The sequence below is a fragment of the Monodelphis domestica genome, chromosome 5 (assembly GCF_027887165.1).
Source record: "Monodelphis domestica isolate mMonDom1 chromosome 5, mMonDom1.pri, whole genome shotgun sequence".
NCBI classification, from domain to species: Eukaryota; Metazoa; Chordata; class Mammalia; order Didelphimorphia; family Didelphidae; genus Monodelphis; species Monodelphis domestica.
The window spans coordinates 306,624,237-306,641,736 of NC_077231.1; the positions used below are offsets into that span (position 1 = coordinate 306,624,237).

General features: G+C 43.6%; 1 long non-coding RNA gene across 1 annotated transcript; it reads right to left on the bottom strand.

Annotated features, from left to right (window-relative positions):
- Positions 1-3,554: 3,554 nt before the first annotated feature.
- On the bottom strand, positions 3,555-13,724 carry LOC103092062 (uncharacterized). The gene is made up of 3 exons (XR_473648.2): positions 13,213-13,724; positions 12,202-12,335; positions 3,555-8,041 (listed from the first exon to the last, which is right to left on the bottom strand). It is a non-coding gene; the product is annotated as an uncharacterized LOC103092062 (long non-coding RNA).
- Between the last annotated feature and the right edge of the window lie 3,776 nt (positions 13,725-17,500).

Below are 17,500 nucleotides of genomic sequence, written 5' to 3' on the forward strand. Positions count from 1 at the left end.
CAAAGGACATGAATGAAATCCCATTGGTGTGGATGGGCTACCTGACAAATTGAAGACATACCTGGGGTCCAAGGGGCAGAGCTAGGAGAGGACTGACTGCCTTGTGGCTATAAGATTCCAGATCTCAGCAGAGGAACATCCCCAGGGATCATGGTCATATAGAAGGCTCTATGCAGTTTGCCAGATTTTCTTAGATGTGGCACCTATCTTTGATGGGCTTCTCAAAAAGACTCTTACCCTCTGTATTGGAATCAACCTGAGTATTGGTTCCAAGGCAGAAGAACAGCAATTGGGGTTAATTAATTGGTGTCTGAGGTCAGATTTGAACCCAGGACCTCTCATCTCCTGGCCTGGCCCCCTGTTATCAAAATCCTAAGACTTGCCATTAACTCAGACACTGACTTCTCCCCAAGGCTTCTGGTGTCCTTCCAATGACATTCAACAAGCATTTATTAAGCATTTTCTATGTACAAAGCTTGTGGGGATAAATTAAAATCTCTCTCTCTTACCTCCAATATTTTAACCAGAGGTTCCCTGGCCTCCCTGGACCTTCCTAAACATATACAGGGTCTATTTGGAAGACAAAGGCTGTAATGTTGCCAGAAAGGGTCCACATAGACTCTCTCAGAGCCATGAGGAAGCAGTAAGTGGAATGCTGAGGATAAAGATTGTTCCCATGACTTGCCCACAGCCCTTAAAACCCTTCCCCCCCACCTCCCCACCATGGATTTCTCTTCTAAAAGTAGAACACAACAGCCATCCTTTCAAGAAATGTGCCATTAGGCTTGCATGTCATGTGTTTGAACCATCACAAAAAGAAAGGAAGGAAGGAAGGAAGGAAGGAAGGAAGGAAGGAAGGAAGGAAGGAAGGAAGGAAGGAAGGAAGGAAGGAAGGAAGGAAGGAAGGAAGGAAGGAAGGAAGGAAGGAAGGAAAGATGGAAGGAAGAAGGAAGGAAGGAAGGAAGGAAGGAAGGAAGGAAGGAAGGAAGGAAGGAAGGAAGGAAGGAAGGAAGGAAGGAAGGAAGGAAGGAAGGAAGGAAGGAAGGAAGGAAGGAAGGAAGGAAGGAAGGAAGGAACTGAGAAACCAACAGAAGAAAAGCCAATGAACAATAAATGTCACCAGTTTGCAGACCAGCAGGAATCAAGAGCAGCAGACAGAATCAAGCCTTGAACCAAACACCTGGGGACCAAGGCAATCCCAAGCCTTTTAGCCCAGCAGCCTGCTGTGTCTACTCTAGAGCAAGCTAAAGCTTTTAGGTTTTCTGTAGAAAGAGGTTGTGTCTGCTCTGACAGGGGCAGCCTTGGCAGGGATGGGAAATCAAGTGATACGGGCAGCTCTCTGGGGTAGTGGCAAGAGTCCTGAGTTTGTAGTTGAAAGACCTGGATTCTATCACCAAGTCTTTGCCCCAACTGCTTGTGACTATGGCCAATGTTTTTCCAATCTCATCTAAGAAGCATTTATTAATACTTTGGATATGCTAGACATTAAGGATACAAACACCATACCAAAAAACCTCCAACAATCCCTGTCCTAAGGAGCTTCTTCTTGGGAGGGTGATTGGACACCAAGTAAACAAGTGTGCTCAAAGACCCCACTGGGTTGGTAGGGTTATCATTGCAGGGATTCTCTCCAGTGGGACAAATCACAACTTTTCCTGATCTGCCCATCCTGTGTGACCTTTTGGTCATGGCTTCCCATAAGTGTGACTCAGTCTACCTAATATGCTAGAGGCCTTTCTTGCTTCTGCCATCTTGGAGATACTAAGTGAGCATCTTCTCCCTTTTTTATTGCACAGTCAGCCCATTTTCTTTTCCACTTATATAATTCATTGATGATATTTTTCACTCACCTTTTATCATTCCCTCTTTAACATGCTTTTTGGCCTGCTTTTGCCCCCCTCTCCCCTCCCCATGGGCAGGCCATTCTCTCATATTTGTTATTCAGTCATTTCAGACTCTTCATGACACTATTTGGGGTTTTCTTGGCAGAGATACTGGAATGATTTGCCATTTCTTTCTACTAATTTTCCTGACAAGAAAACGGAGACAACAAAGTTAAGTAACTTACCAAGGTCACATGGCTTGTAAATGTCTGAGGCTGGATTTGAACTCAGATCTTCCCAATTCCAGGCCTGGTACTCTATCCATCATACCATCTAGTTGCCCATTTCCTCATATAGCACCCTCCTAAGAATATCAGGGCTAAGATTATTTACTTTGGCTTCAAGAAAAAGTGTAGGCTCACAAAAAAAGAATCTTATAGTTTCCCAAAAGAAATCCATCCTGCTTTCCTCCTACTCGGTACTTCTGAACCTAATTTATTGACCATTTGCAGAGTCTGGTCCAAGGTAGGTATATTGATGGGCAAGTTGAAATGTTTCAAATAATAAACATTCTTCACCCACTTTGTTTTTTCTGTGTGAATAGTTAGACTGAGCTCCTTTGAGTGGTTATGGATCTTGGATCTCATCCCAGAGATTCAAAATATGATCATTTTTTAAAATGTTCAATTGATGTTTTAACAAACATCTTTGTCACTTTTCAGTAACCAGCTATCCTTCTTCCCCTCTCTCCCTTCCCCTCTTCAGAGAACCTACCCTTTTAGCAGAAAAATAGAGGAAGCAAAACAAACCAATGCATTGACCATATAGCTAGATGGTGTGGTGGATAGAGTGCTGGTCCTCACGTCAGGAAAATCTGAGTTCAAATTCTATTTCAGATACTTCCTAACTGTGTGTGCAAGTCATTTAGTTGATACCTCCTTGACTGTTAAAACTGGGAATAATACTAGCATCTCTCCCCCGTGATTAGTGTGAGGATCAAGTGAGATAATATTTGAAAGGGCCCACGTAATAAATGCCAATTTTCTTCCTTCCTAGATGGCAATACATGGCTCCTTCACTACCTACAGACCACTACACCTCGGCCATGAAAAGGGAAGTAAGTCTCATGGCCAGTCCTTTGGAGTGAAGACTGGTTACCGCATTGACCAGAGACCTGATGACTTTCAGGGTTACCAGACTGAAGTCATTGTGTAAATTAGTCTTTCACATCTACCCTGCATCAATCAATTAATAAATATGATTAAGCGCCTACTATGTGCCAGGGACTGTGTGCCAGGCACTGTTCATCCATGTCTTCTCTGGTTTCTCTTCTATATTTTCATTTGAAGAGGGCCAAAGCTCTAACAGCTCCCGGATCACAGAAGGTTTCCCACAGGAGCTGGAACCTGAGGTAAGCCGTCAATGAAGCTGAGGAGGGAGACCGCATTCCAGACTGGGATACTGATGCTCTTGCAAAGGGATGGAGATGTGAGAGGGAAGGCCCTCTCCGGAGATTCCAGTCTCTTCCTCTGAACGAGTGGTTCTTTCCAGCTCTAAATCTAGAATTTATCAAATATTCTCAACAGGAAGAGGGTATGAGACTGAAGCCTAAAAAAGGGAGGAGAGAAAAGAGACAGTCCTAAGAGCATGAAGGTTGGACAATAGGCAGCAAAGGAGATCCATGAATGAGTAAGAGTAATCAACTGGCTGGCGAGAAGTCTTCGGCCCAAATCTTTATTGTGCCACCAACAGAATTCAGTACAGAGCATGACTAGTGTTACTTAGTTTAAACAAAACTATCTCTAGGGAGTAGGGGATGGGGACTCTAGGGAAGATTCCATGGGTTTGGGGTCCAAATCCTTTTCCAAACTGGCTCAGGGAATAGATGCTATTATGTTCATTTGGGGGTATCTAGTAGAGTGTGAGGTCTTTGAAGGCAGGGTCAGTCTCCCTCTTTGATTTGCCCATTGGTATCCCTAGATCCTGAGACAGAGTCTGGCATCTAATAATGATTCCTTGGTGATGGATGGATTCTACAATGAGATAAGGAGCCTGAAAATGTTCCTCCCCAAAGGGTCAAGACCAAAGTTTCTCAAGGGTGAAGCCAACAGGTCAACGAGCCAAGTGCTTATTCTGTGCTTGGTAGTGTGCTAAGTGGCAGATCTTTATTCCTGCTAAGATGAAAGAATGAAAGCTAGAAGAGACTTTGGAGATAATTTCCAACACTGTCCTCATTTTATGAGTGGGGAAACTGAGGTTCAGAAAGAAGTGCCTTAAACTAAGGTTATAGATCTAGTCGGTAGAGCAGAGAATCCAGCCTTAGAACGATGCCTTGATAGTTGCCGGTGTTTTGAGAGTGTCCAAGCAAATATGACAGCTTTAGGGGACTTCTGGGAGCCGTCTTGCATGCTTGCTGAGGTTTAATAATAACCAGTACAGACAGGACCCATCCATACTTAGGATTCTTTCTTTAGAAGCGTCTTGGACTTAAGCAAGGCTCTGTGGAAAATGTCTCAGCAGGAAAACATCTACCGAGGATATTCCCAGCCCTTGTTGGATGACGCACCAGGGTATCTCCAGCCAGGGCCAGCCTCACATGGCAGAGGAGCAGGCATTTCCCTACATGGTTTGATTTAAAAGGCATTGAAAGGCAGAGCCTGCCAATGAATGTCTGGATTCTAGAACACACCTGAAATTCTTGTCTTTGATTAGCCCCTTTGGGTTGAGGTACCAAAGACCCCCACTGAAATCAAATTTACCTCGAGTGAGTATACCACAAAGCCATTGTCACCTTTCCTCAAATCAGGACACTAACTAAAGAACTGAGTCTTTCTGTTGTTGTTCAGTTGTGTCTGACTCTGGGATTTGCCATTTCCTTCTCCAGCTCATTTGACAGATGAGGAAACTGAGGCCAACAGGGTTAAGTGACTTGCCCAGGGTCACACAGCTAGTAAGTTTCTGAGGATGGATTTGAACTCAGGTGTTTCTGACTCGAGACCTAGCGCTCTCTCCACAGAACCATCTAGATGCTTCTTGAGCTTTTCTAGTCCTCTCTTAAGGCCCCAAACATAACCCAAGCAATGAATTACATTCATTTAGTACTTTCAGGTTTACAAAGTGCTTTGCCATAGTGTCTTGTGTGATCCTTAAAACAACCTGGTGTAGTGTTCACTTCAAATAGAACTAGTCCTGGATTACAGATGATGAAACAGGCTCAGACAGTTGAAATGACTTGGCCACAGTCACCTAGCAAAAGGCAGAGTGAGGTCAAACCAACATATTCTGACCAACGATTCTCAAAGGAGGTCAGTCTTATAGGCTCTTGGATTATGAATTGGAAGGACCTTGATGAAAATGTTATCTACACAAAGCTCTTGGGTTTTTAGAGTGCCCTACCTATATTGCAGTATTGTATAGAGGAAAGGGCCCTGGTTCTAGAGTTAGAGATTCTGGGTTCGAATCCTACCTCTGGTATTTAATTATTTCACAAGTCATTAAAACTTTATGGACTTTAGTTGCCTCATTTGCAAAATAGTGGTTGGATTGGATCATTTCTGAGGTCCCTTCTGGGTCTATATTTATGATCCTTTGTATGATTCTGGTTAAGACACTTCCCTTTAATGGGTCAGTTTCTTTTTCTCTAAAATGGCAGGAGTGGCAGGGAGAAATATGGCTTCTGAACTAGCTCTTTGAATCTTTTCTGATCATCTCATTTGATGTTTATTGTAGCCCTGTAAGGTAGGCACCACTGGTGAAATCAGCTCTGTTTACGAACAAGGAAAATGGCACACAAAGGGCTTCATAGGACAGCCAATTTAGAGCTGAAAGAAACTTTAGACTTCATCAGGTCCAATCCCCACATTTTGTGGATGAGAAAAATAAGGTCCAAAAGAGATGAAGAAGTGTGTTCAAGGACTCTGCTGACTTCACATTTAACATATCGCTTATTATTCTTGGCTGTGGAAGAAGAGAGGTCATTGCGGAAGGACATCTTTTGGGGATCCCCCATGGTAGAAGGACCTAGAGAGAGAAAAAGGCAGGGAGAAAGTGCAAATGAAGAATGGAGAAGGGCAGGAAGACGGCAAACAGATTTTTCCCATTTCGACATTTTGCCCAGAAGTAGCTCCATCTTCAACTGTTTATTGAGACATCAGAAAATCTTTCAAACAAGATGGATTTTAATTGTTTTTAAGACACGCTCTGGTGAAACTGGTGTTTGCTACTTTTTGGAGGGAGGGTAGGTAAGGTGTGATGATGTTCCCCCAGGGCTGGGGTGGTCATGTTAAGAGGGGCAAGAGGAAAAAAAACAGCTTAAAAATAAGGCACTTGGAAATAGTCAATGTCGGCTGGCACAGACCCATGAGCCGGTAGAGTTTGTCTTCCATATGTTGTGTAGGTTGAGTCTTGGATGCTGCTACGGTATCCTTTCTACAATCCAAACAGCTTCCCAAGGATGGCCAAAACACAGAAACCTCTGGAAACGGCAGTGCCAATAAGTGTGTTGCCCAATGATAATAATGGACTTGGCCAGGACAGGGAGATGCAAGCTGAGGCGTGCCTGCCTTGACTGGAGCTCCTGCAGGCAAGGTTGAAGTCAAAGCCAAGGGATTTATGGAGGTCTCTTTTGGCACTGGCAGGAGCTGAAACAATACTGTTTCTCATTGGTTAGTGCACAATAACTCCAAATACAGCGGGCCCAGGTGTGAGTGTCTTAGAACACCCGAGCCAGGGAAAATGATTTTCTGGTCCAAGGAAAGAAGAACACGCGCCCCATCGCTGGATGGTCTCCGAGCTGGCCCTTCTCCAGGACGATGCAGCCTATGGGTCTATTTGTGGGAGAGCTGTTGGCGACGGTGGGTCCACCGTTTTCTGGAACGCCAGACCTGTACTTCTTCTGAGAGGCCTTTGATGATCATGGGCAGAAGAATGCAGTGGGCAGCTCTGATGCCAGATGCCACCTTCCAAGTGTTGTACAAACTGAAATCACAGCTTTATAATCATCGCTCACATGTATATAGCACATGAAGGTTTGCCAAGCCCTGGCATTAGCTCCCTTTATCCTCATGACAACCCTATGAGGGAGGTTCTATTATTATCCCCATTTTACAAGTGAGGAAACTGAGGTTTGGAAAGGTTAAGTGACTTGTCCAGGCTAGTTAGAGCCAGGTTCAATTGTCCCTTTTTTACAAATAGGAAAGCAAAGGCCCATCTATGTTTAAATGGGTTCAATGGCTAAGTAGATCTTAAATCCAGGTTCAACTTCCCCCTTTTTATAGATAGGAAAACTGAGGCCCAGCTGTGTTTAAATGACTCGCCCAAGGTCACACAGATCATCTGAAGCAGAATCCAAACCAGGACTTCTTGATTCACTCTGTTTCTCTCTTTATCTGTGATTGGATATATCTGATACCAGTATCAAAAGTTGAAAAGTTAGATACATAGTCAATGAAGTGGGGGAAAGGGGTGGGTACAGGTAGGAAGAAAGATGGGAGATAAAATGTCAGAAATGACTTCTCTCTATATTTTTTTTTCTCACTGAATTGACTGGTGGTTTAACAGAACTGGCCTAACATACTGCCTGCTTTGGCATTGTATGGAGACAGCTTGTGTCTCACTGGGGGCATTTTTTTACCGGGTAAAGTCAGGAAAGAATGTGTCCTATCCATTTCAGAAGGACGAGCAACTTCCTTGGTAAACCGATTCAGCCAAGAAAGTGGTTCTAATCTATTCCGAGTCACTCTCTTTCATGACCCCAGGTATGGGTGTCCCTGCCCAGGGGTTCAGATTCCAATCCATCCAGGCTTTCTTATTCATAACTCTACTGGGGTATTTTTTTCTTCCACATCTGATTTCGTCTGTCATGGGAATTCTGAGAGTGGAAGCTCTTCACAGATGCAGATGAGCAACTTATTTAGAAAAATATAGTCATTCTAAAGCTGGAAGGCCATCCAGTCCAACTGCTTCATTTTGGAAGAGGAAACACTTCTACAGAGATGACGAGATTTGCCCAAAGTCACCCAGGCAGAACCAGGAATGGAAGCCAAGTTCTGTAGCTTCCACTGTGCACCTTTCCCATGCCACCATGATGGTTCCCAGTGCCATGTTTTTTGCCTTTGGCATCCTATTCATGTATCTCCTTATTTGGCCAAGCAGGCACGTCCCCTTTGCATACTTCCTTCTTTCCCTCTTATTCAGCCCATGGAAAACCAGCACCTCACCTGGAAGGCAACCCAAGGATGAAATAAAATTCAGTAAAGGTTCTAGACTTGAATTTAAGTAACCGTTCCATGGTAGTTTGCTCATCATAGCCTCAGGGTGGCCCTGGCTTCCAGAAGGATGTGCCAGCAGAAGGATAATCTCTCAAAGTGTCTACTAAGCCATAATGGCATTGAGTGTAGGCCTCTAGCTCTGATAGACTGTCTACCCAAGAGCCACTGGAACAAGGTTGGGAGGCTCATCACCAGCTTGGACAGAGGCTGATGAATTTTGGGGGCCACTGCAGCTATGGAAGATGAGTTCTTTTTTGGCACTTAAAGCCCATCACACCCAGAATCTAAGCTCTTCACATCACTCCTCGTCACCTGATCTACATTCCAGTCCAAAAGGCCCCACCTGATGTTCCCTGAACATTCTGTTCTACCTCCTGTCTCCACGCCTTTGCCCAGGTTGTCCCTTGAGCCTGGAACATTGTCCTTCCTCACCTCCACCTGCTGGGATTCCTTCACCCTTCAAAGCTCAAGTCCAGCCCTTGTCTTCATTCCTTTGGTTGTTAGCACTTCTTCTTTCTGAGATGACTTGATATTTACTTACTGATATTGATATTTATTTATTCCCTGGAAACATATTGCCTCTCCCCAGTCCCAAAGTGGAATGGAAGCCCCTCGAGGGCAGGCTCTGTCTTAGTTTTGTCTTTGTCTCCTCAACCCCTCATGCAGGAGGAGAAGCTTCATAAAAGCTTTCTGGATACAGGGAGGCTGGTACTCCACTGGTAGAGACGACAAAGCACAGTACAGTCTATGGAACATTTTGTGCACGTGATCTCCCTGCATTCTCACCAGAAAGGGAGGGTCAGATTTAGAATTGGGAAGCTATTGGGGGGCTGGATCTCCTGTGACATACACACACAGCTCTCCAATGGGGGCTTAGGGGGATTACTGGCATCCCTAGAGGAACATGAGGTGGACAGGAGAAGGAGCTCAGAGGCCACCAAGTCCAACTCCCTCATCTTATGGAGGAGGAAATGGAGGCCCAGAGAAGAGGAATCAATTGCTTAAGATCACATCTGAGAGGATCCTTTACTGGAGAAGGAGGACAACAAAAGATGCCAGGGTGTTGGGGCATCTAAGCACAATGGATAGAGCACCAGGTCGGGAGTCAGGAGGACCTGGGTTCAAATCTGTGATCCTGGGCCAATCATTTAACTCCTATTGCCTAACTTACTACTCTTCTGCCTTGGAACCAGTTTCAAAAACAAAACAAAACATGCCAGTGTGGAGGCTTCCTTGATCAATCCACCTCCATCCTCCAGTCACAGGACTGGCGTTACTCGACGGGGAGGCCAATAATTCAGTACTAGACTGGGTCCTAGGAAGCCAATAGCCTCACTCAAACGGTCCAGGACTCATCTGACAACTCTAAGCAACACAGAAATAGATTTATGCTTAAAAAACGAAGAAGACGAGACGCGGTAGAAAGAGAACTGCATTTGGGAGAGCCCCAGCTCTGCTAATCCGTGACATCAGGCTCAGCCTGAGTCTCCATTTCCTTCTCTGTAAAATGAGGGGTTTATACTTGATGGCAAGTGAGGTCCCTTCGAGAGTGAGATTTATGGGCCGATGAGGAGCTCACGCACCTCTCTGGGCCTCAGTTTCCCCCCCTGTAAAAGGAGAAAGTGGGGCCGATGTTCTGTGAGACCTTTTTCTATGCTCTCAGTATGGGATGATCCTGTGAAGATTCCTGGTGGAGCTGCCTGGAGGGAGTCAAAGCAAAGAAAGACGCTGTACAGCCAGCACCAAAGCTGCCAGAAAGAGAAGCCTCCAAAAACACAAACAAGTCTCCTCTTAATTATAGCGGGGGCCCTGGGGGAGGCAGACAGGAAACAGGAGCTTCAGAGATTTGTTTCCAAAGATTTCCCACAGGGTTCTGAGGAGAATTAAAAAAACAAAAACAAAAACAAACCCCACAGCCCTCTGGAAGGAGACAGGTGTTGGGTCTTTCCAATATCACAAAATATTTCCATTTCTTTTCCATTTTAGGGGCAGCTGGGAGGTGCAGAGCTGTGGCTAATCCCAATGGGAGGGTCCAGAGCATCTCCCTCCTGGGGTGGTTGTGAGGACCAAATGAGATGAGATTTGTAAAAGCCATATAAATGCTATGGGCAGCCAGGTGGTGCAGTGGTTAGAGCACTCGGTCTGCCGTCAGGAAGGAATCCAGTCCCAGATATGTATTGACTATGTGACCTTGGACAAGCCACTTTACCCTGTTTACCTCAATTTTCTCATCACTAAAATGAGTTGGTGAAGGAAATGGCAACCCACTCCAGTATCCTTGCCAAGAAAGCCCCAAATGAGGTCATGAAGAGACAGATATGATTGAAAATGACCAAATTAGAATAATAGTAATAATAAACAAGATACCAAATAACCAAATAAATAAAAATAAATCATAAATAATAATAATAAAAGAAGTGCTAGTTGTTATGGATATTGTTAAATTTGGAGTATTAGACTTGGAGTCAGGAAGACCTGATTTAAAATCCTGCCTTGGATATTAGCTGGGTGTGTCAGGGAAAATCACTTAACCTCTGCCTGCCTCAGTTTCCTCCATTGTTAAAAAATGGGTTTAATAATAGCACCCACCTTCCAGGACTATTGTGAGGATCAACTGAGATATTGTGGAAGAGGTACTTACAAGCTGTTAAAGGAACACACAAAGGAAGACTAGCTCTTATTCGAGTATTTGCTCTTGGTTTTCCTTACACACCACTAGGAACCTAGCATTTTTCATCCAACAAATGAAGTCACTGCAGAATATCCTAGTGGCCCACTAGGCCCAAAGGAGCAATGTTCTCTGAATTAGCTGGGCTTTCTCTTCAGTAATCCGGGGCTGCAGATGGAATGAACCCAGCCCAGTACATGGGGCCCCACGAGACGCCATGACTAAGGGATGGTGGTGGTGGTGCTTATTAAAAGTCTCCGGAAACAAAGAGTTATTATCTAGGTGAGGAGCATCCTTCTCAGTCAAGGCAAGAAAAGAAAGGATGGGTTTCTTTAAGACAGGCTTATTATGGTACCGTAGAAAGAGCCTTAGATCTTGAGCCAAAAGTCTTGGGTTCGAATTTCATTTCTGCTCTATGTTCCCGGTAGGACCCTACCTAAGCCCCATTCTTTCTTCTCAGGTCTGGTTTTCTTTATCTGTGAAGTTAAGATTAGAGATTGAGGCTGATCAAGATGGGCCTCGATGGCCTCTGAGATGCCTTCCCGCCCTAGCTCTAGGATCCTGGGATACCCTGGAGAATTTACTAGCAGGCCACGCATTGCATCAGCCCAGTCCTGCTCTTGTCCAGGAGGCTTGTAAAATGCAGGGTTGGGCTGCGGGCTTGCTTCTGCCGCTGACATAGGCGTGCTGGGACAGTGCCTTCCTCACCCTAGCTCTTCCTCCTGCAGTCCAGCCTCTCCTTGCAATCACACTCCACGTTTCAGAAGAGGACCGGCAGAAGGAGGACACAGAAAGGGCAGAAGGAAAATCACATTCCAAATATAGCGGCGCTGTGCTTTCCTCCCAAACAGAGCTGTTGCCGTTCAGAGACAGCGGAGGCCAAGCAGAGGGATATTTTCCTCACTCAATTATCACTTGCTTGCTTAGAGGGCCAGCTATAGCCTTCTTTTGTGCTCTCAGAAAGGCCCGGCGAGGTGTTTCGTGATTCAGTCTCCAAAGTCTCCAAAGAGGAGAAAGAGGCCGAGGAGCATCTCTTAATAGGGGCAGAGGGCCCGATTCCTAAAATCGACACGAAGCCGCTGGGTCCACTTCCCATAGGAGATGCCCAGCCTCTCCCTCCCAGGGGGCTTGGGGGTCTTGGGAGATCCTATTTGTAAAGGGCCGTCCAAGCCCTGGTTATCGTTATCGTTATTCAGCAGGTGGAGGAGCTTGGCGTCCGCCCGGGGGACCCTGCCCCAGTTCCTAAGTGTCTCCTGAGACTTTCTTTCCTCGGTGAGTCAAACTTGATGCTGTCTAAGGTCCCTTCCAGCTCTGGATCTAGGAATCAGATTTCAATGGGCAGAAGCTCCCTGAGGGCAGGGGCTGTTTCATATTTGTATGCCTGGCGCCTGGCACTGTTTTTCTTTCTGGATTTCATCAGGGTAGGGGCAGCCTTCCTTACCCAGATGGACTACCACTGGAATTGAGAGTTGCCAGTGGCTCAGTGAGGTGTCACTTGGCCAGGATCACACAGCCACAGTCAGGACTTGAACCGACATCTTCCTTGCTCTGAAGACAGCTCTCCATCCACCATACCTGCCACACAGTAACCATTTAATAAAAGAATACTATATAATACCATAACACTATAAATAATAGAATACTATATTAATCTACTATGTATCATAGAATGCTACAAATAGAAATAAATAACAAAATAAACACTTAATAAGCCCTTCCTTGGCGAATGAACGAGCAAGCCCGAATCGGTGAATGGTTTCTTCTTAGGAAGGTTAGCAACATTCTAGAATTTTTTGTTTCAAATTACAGATGTCAACTAAGCACGGTCACCCCCACATGAGAGAGCAGTCTGATGTGCAGCTGCTATGCTTCAGACATGAGTAATGGCTTTACTCAGCTGGAGAAGTACTTCAGCCCACTTGCTTCTCAGTGCGTGGCGTTAACCCCAGAATCACAGAACCTCGGTGTGGGAAGCATCCTCTGTGGCCCTCTCACCAAACTCGTACCTTACCAGAATCCCCAGAATGCCACAGCCAACATTCAGGCTCAGCTGGAAGACCTCCCGGGAGGAGGAACCCATGGCCTCCCAAGGAAGCCCATTATACTTTGGAATAGCTCTAGTTGTTCAGGTATTTCTTTTCATGTGGCAGCTAAAGCCTATCTCTACAACTTCCACCCACTGTGTTGCAGATGACTCTCCTATCTACATAACCATTGCCTGAACTCCGCTGTGGAATGACCACTTGCTCGCGGGCCATCACCACCTGGATGCCCAGTAGGCAACTCAAACTCAGAGTGGTCAAAGTTGATCTCATTTATTATGGTGCCATAGAAAAATCTAATTGTCTTCCAGACTTACCTCTTTCTATTGAGCACACCCCAAACTTTCCAACCTCAAGAGCCCTTGACTCTTCCCTCTCCCCCACCTCACCTCACCGCCATCTTTAATTACCTTCCAATTCTTGGTAATTCTCCTTCCTTAATATCAGTCTCTTTTCACTCAACATTTCTTGGCCATTGGATATTTGGGGATGTTGAAGATCTTCGATATTTCTTCCATCCTAGAGGAATAATCTCTTCACTGGTCTTCTGGTTTCTCGTTTCCCATCTTTCCAATCCATTCTCCACTAAGCCACTAAGCTAGGTTATTCCTAAAACACACATAACGCCGGGCCACTCTCTGACTGAAGCATCTTCAGTGACTCCCTACTGCCTCTCCAATAAAATACAAACTTCTCAGCCTGCCACTTGAAGTCCTCCAGAATCTGACTCCCATCTACCTATTGTTAACCTTCATACCTTTTTGAGTTTTGGTCCCATCGGCTTTCTAGCTTTTCTCCTGCCCTCAGTTCCTTTGAGATTACCCCCTGGAACCCAGAGATTAGCTGCCTGACTATAGAACAGGGAGCCTGCAGAATCTGCTCCCTATATTCTTCTACCCAAGTGGGGACTGGACTTACCTTTTTGCCCTCCTCTAATTTCTAATTTCAACCACTTGCCTGGGCGTTTGCCTACATACCTGCCAGCTGGCTTCTGACAAGATATGACACATCCCTCCTCATAATGAATGCTTACTTACTTGGGCTAAACACCATGTTTTTGAAAACTCTGCAATAACTGTTGAATTCAGGAGTCTTTCAGGATAACCAGCTTTCATAACCCTACCCAGGCTTAGAATCAAGTTTTCCTTCCACATCTTTGGTCCACGGTGACCCTCAAGAAGGGAGCCTATTCGAGCTAGTTCAGATAGAAGGAAGACCGAGTCTCAGAGCACCAACTCATTTTCTGCCTGCCAAGCACACAGCACACATCAGGAAGGGACAACTTTCAGTCTCTATTGACCTAGGCCAGATGCAATCCGTGACCTAGATATGAAATGCTTTTTATCCCATTACCAATCCTCTGAGCCATCTGGTCCCTGGCTAAACAGGATACTCACACAGTGGCAGCATACATCAGGCAACCAGTGACATTTTCCTAATTAAAAAAAATCATTTCCCCATTGCATCTTAAATCTAAGATGGCCCCGGAGTATTTTTTTATTTTAAAAAACAAAATCACAAGGAGTTTGTTTTTAAACTTTGACACACCATGAACTCTATTTATAACATGTGGGCAGCTCAAAGAGAGACAGAAGTGAGAGGATGAAGAAGGAGCAGCTTTTGTTTATTCCATTCGATTTTATTATACGCTCTCTATCTTCTGTTTGGTCATGAACTCTTCCCCAAACCATAGAGCTGACATCATTTCTTTCAGGCTTCACTAATATCTTTACATCACATTTATGATTAAATCGTGCTCCCATTTTGAGTTTATCTTGGTATATGGTGGGATATGTTGATCTATGTCCAGCTTCTGTAAGATTGCTTTCTAGTTTTTTCAACAGCCATCAGATAGTGAGTTCTTACCCCAGTAGTTGGGATTTGGGGGTTTATCAAACACTAGATTACTATGCTCATTCATTTTTGTATGCTGTGTACCCAATCTGTTCCATTGATCAGCCACGTGATTTGTTACCCACTACCGTATTTTATTGATGGTTTTGTAGTATAGCTCGAGATCCCATACTACTAAGCTATCTTCCTTTACTTTAAAAAAATTGATTCCATGAATACTTTTTCCCTTTTTTTCCACCAAAAGAATTTTGTTATTTTTTTCTACCTCTATAAAATAACTCTTTGGCCGTTTGATAGGTATGGTACTGAACACACAAATTAATTTAGGTAGCATTGTCATTTTCATTATATTGGTTCAGCCAACCCATGTGTAATTAATATTTTTCCAACTATTTAGATCTGCCTTTATTTGTGTAAAGAATTTTGTAATAGTGATCATATAGTTCTTGTATGTTCCTTGGTAGTTAGACTCTCAAGTATTTTATATTGTCTGTAGTTATTTTAAATGGAATTTCTCTTTCCATCTTTTCCTGCTGGTTTTTTTTTTTGGTGACATGCAGAAATGCTGATGATTTGCATGAGTTTCTTTTATATCCTGCAACTTTGTTAAAGTTGTAATCTTGATTAATTCTTTAGTTGACTCACTAAGGTTCTTTAGGTAAGCCATTATATCATCTGCAAAAAAAGGGACCATCCCCCCCACCACCACCTTTATTGCTTTTATTTATTCCTTAGATTTCTTTATCTTATCTTATTGTTAGAGCTAGTACTTCCAATACAGCAGTGAATAAACATGGGGATAATGGACATCCTTGCTTTTCCCCTGATCTTACTGGAAAGGTTGCTAGTTTTTCCCTATTATAAACAATGCTTGCTTTTGGTTTTAGATAGATACTATTTATCATTATATATCAAAAGTTCTGCTTTTTACTATACTTTCTATTTTTAAAAAACAGATATGGGTGCATCTATTGAAATAATCATGATTTTAATTTTATCTTATTAAAATAGCCAATTATTCTTATAGATTTCCTAATCCTGAACCAGCTTGTATAAATCCAGCCTGGTCATAGTACAGTTGTCTCTTGCTGTATCACTGTTCACTTATCATGGCTCCACTGTATTATGTTTTTTAAAAAAAAATCTAATTCTGTATCACAGAGTTAACACTTATCATGGCACTATTGGGTGATGAAATGAAAGGAGACACAGTGCTGTGTTCTGTATCCTGGATGCTGAGTGGCTCAGTGACTGTAGGTTAATAAGAGTGTGGAAAAGATGTATAGGAGAGTGGGAAGGGTTTATAAAGCCCCCCAAATATATATAATGAAATAAATATAATGCTGCTACTTCATGGATTTTCACCTATCATGGGTGTCTCTGGACCATAAACCCCGCAATAGGTGAGGGATCACTGTGTATGATCATTGTGATATGTCTCTGTAATTGCCTTTCCAGTATTTTATGTCAATTTTTTGCACTGATATTCATTTGTTCTTTCTCTGTTTTAGCTCTTCCAGGTTTAGGTATCAAGACAACTTTTGTATCATAGAAGGAATATGGTAGGATTCCTTCTTGATTCATTTTTTCAAACGGTTTATGCAGCATTCCAATGAACTGTTCCTTAAATGTTTAGTAGAATTTGTCTGTAAATCCATCTGGTACCTGAGGGACAGGTTTGAACAAAAAGCCCTTCACGCCACTGATTCTAGAATAGCCATCATCCCTCACCATCGTCATAAGATCATCAGAAAGGCTCAAAAGGGTTCATTTCTACGACCTCACTGCCTTAAAGAGAACCAGTGTGGGCCTGTGGATTCCTGCTGTTCCCTGTCATGAAAATCCTCACTCTGACATTTATTAGCTATGCTTGTCTATGAGCACGTAAGTCACTGAAACTTTCCGAGACTTAGTTTCTTCATATCTAAAATAAAAATAATAATACGTGTAGAATTTATTTCAAAGGGTAGCTGGAAGGCTCAAATGAGATAAGAGATGTGAAATGTTTTGCAAATTCAGTACAAAATGTTCTGAAATGTTGGTTATCATGCAATATTTTAAATACTTGGAGCTGGGGAGGAAATGCTAATTAACTACTGCTTTTGACTATAGCCAGCAGGTCACTGTGCCTGACTCCTCTCTTTTCTCCTCTACCAAATTCCTAGGATTTAAAGAAATGTTCTTGCTGCTTTTCCTTTCCCTGACTATTTTTATTGTTGTGGTGGTTATTATTGTTATCATTATATTTGTTCTCCCAGATCTCAGCACAGTGCCTGGCCCATAGTAATTGATTAATCAGCTTGTTGGTTTGCCTTGTCTGGTTGCTTTTTAGCACATGGGCCATTTTCCTTGCAAATGCAGACATATGCAGTTAGCGGTGCGGGCTATGATAAGTACGCTACATGTGTCTTTATTTATCGAATGTATCTAATGTTGTTTCATTAGAAGATACATGTAGAAGCATCTGGGGGGAAATGGGCATAAATGTCTTCTGGACTAGAAGAAAGTTATATTTCTGTGGGAACTCAACCTATAAGTGACCATCGTTACCACCAGTGAAGGCATTGATTGTCACCAAATAGTTTTGATTTGTTTTTGGCAAATGACCAAAGTGGATTTTTTGTTTACCTTATACCACAGTTACTCATGTACCTAAAGTCATCTTGGCAAAGTGGGTTCACTTTTGCAATGTACAACTTTGCCATCACTGCCAAAGTTGGGGAGATTTTCTTTCTTTTTTCTTCCTATCTTTCTTTCCCTTCCTTCCTCCCTTCCTCCCTTCCTCCCTTCCTCCCTTCCTCCCTTCCTCCCTTCCTCCCTTCCTTCCTTTCTTCCTTTCTTTCT